Source organism: Corvus brachyrhynchos, unplaced genomic scaffold, assembly GCF_000691975.1.
Source record: "Corvus brachyrhynchos isolate BGI_N302 unplaced genomic scaffold, ASM69197v1 scaffold70, whole genome shotgun sequence".
Taxonomy (NCBI): domain Eukaryota; kingdom Metazoa; phylum Chordata; class Aves; order Passeriformes; family Corvidae; genus Corvus; species Corvus brachyrhynchos.
In genome coordinates, this window is record NW_008236217.1 from 1154047 (window position 1) to 1155843 (window position 1797).

A 1797-nucleotide genomic window follows, 5' to 3' on the forward strand; every position below is an offset into this window, starting at 1 on the left:
GATCCCCTTACTCTCACATTCTGGGTATTTCCAGCTACCTCTGAATGAGGCATTAATGCAGATAAATATTACTGCAAGGAAGTAATGGCCAAATACTCTCTGCATCATCTATATGCATTGGTTGGGGAGTGATTTTTCATTTCATACATCATTTGCTATTTCAGCATGTGGCAATTCTGCAAAATAAGGAGGAGAATTAGAGAGCTGAAGAGCCCACCCTTTGTTCTTGCTGTTCCCAGCACTTGCAAGCACAGGCACAGGGTGACTGCTGTGCATTTACTGGCCTGAGATGCCTGGCCTGGCCTGAGATGCGTTTGGATGAGCTCATGTGAAACTTGTCTGGACCCTGTATTAGACACCCTGCACAACTTTATTTTTGTTTTCTTCCCGTCTTTCTGCCTCTCTCTCTCTTCTTTTCTGGGCTTTACCACAGCCATGTAGTTTTAATCTCTTCTCACTCCCTAAACCTCCCCTTCGCTGTATTCTGCATTTTTCAGTGTAATTGGTCCCAGCGTATAACACACAACTATCAGCTCTTCCCCCTAACTCCACTAAGAGCTTGTACCCCAGTGAAGTAATCTTTCCCACCTGGGCTGCTCCAGTGGTTTCATATCACTTATTTCTCCCTCATGAGCTGAGGACAAGTTCAGGGTAACATCTGCTCAGCTTTATGTTGGTTGTGTTTGTACTGGGGGGTCCCTCGGTTCCCATTGTCAAGCAAGTGAAAGGAATGGCTTTGCTGGAGTCCCACATTTTCTGGGAGCATTTTCTGGAAGATAACCAACTCTGCTGGGCTCACCCTGCTATTAGAGGCCCCATTAAAATCAAGGATGTATGTTCAGTAAATTTATTCTGCTGGACTGCTGTGCTTGTTCCACCTTCCTACTTTCCCCTTGAGTTTCTTTGTGAGTTCATTTCTTGCCCGCTCTGTCCCTGTTGCTGGTGGCACTGGGCTGTGAGACAGGAGCTGAGCTGCCTTGCCCTTGGCGAGCCACAGGCTTTGGTGGCCCTGCACCTTGCTGTGGTCCCGCAGCTGGCAGCATTGGCCTGTCGGCCATGCTATGGAGTCTCATTTCAAGTTCTCTGCTGGAAAGAGATACCAGATTTGCTTTGTGGTGACTGCTCCTCAAAGGCAACGTGCACCCTCACAAAACACTCTGCTGGCAATGCCCGCAGTCCCTGCAAAAGCTGTGGGCAACAGGGTTCTCCTGCAAAGCATTTCAGGTGCCTGTTGATCCTGGGGATGTATCTGAAGGTCATCTCCTCTGCCATATTGCAAGTGTGGTGGGAACTAAGGGGTGTCTATCTGAAGATCTCTCCTCCTCATGGTCTCAGATGCCATGCAGAGCTCATTCATGTCTGCAGTGTGCTACTGAACGCCTTGAAGTGAGCCATCATTTCATTTTCAGTGACTTCCTAATGTGTTTGTTCCTTTTTTTCTCCAAGCAACAGCAGAGGCATTGCTGCGTTTGGCAAAAGAACAAAGCCTTATTGTTCAAAGCCTGTGCGCTCCAGTATCAGCTGGGACAAACACGCCATTGCACTCTTAGACCTCCATCTCAAAAGCCAGCCGGACAAAGAGTGAAAAGGCTCAAAATCACAAGTTAGAAAAGCCTTTACCTGTATTTTCTCACTAAAGGACTCCGTCAAGTGCAGTCTTATACCCGTGCTTTCTTTTTGTTAGTAATACCTCTCTAGAAACCTGAAAATAGCATCTCTTTCTCTATTGATTTGTCCCCCTGAGCAGCACAGATTTCTCCCCCTCCAATCAACATGGCTCATCATGTTGATTTGCTT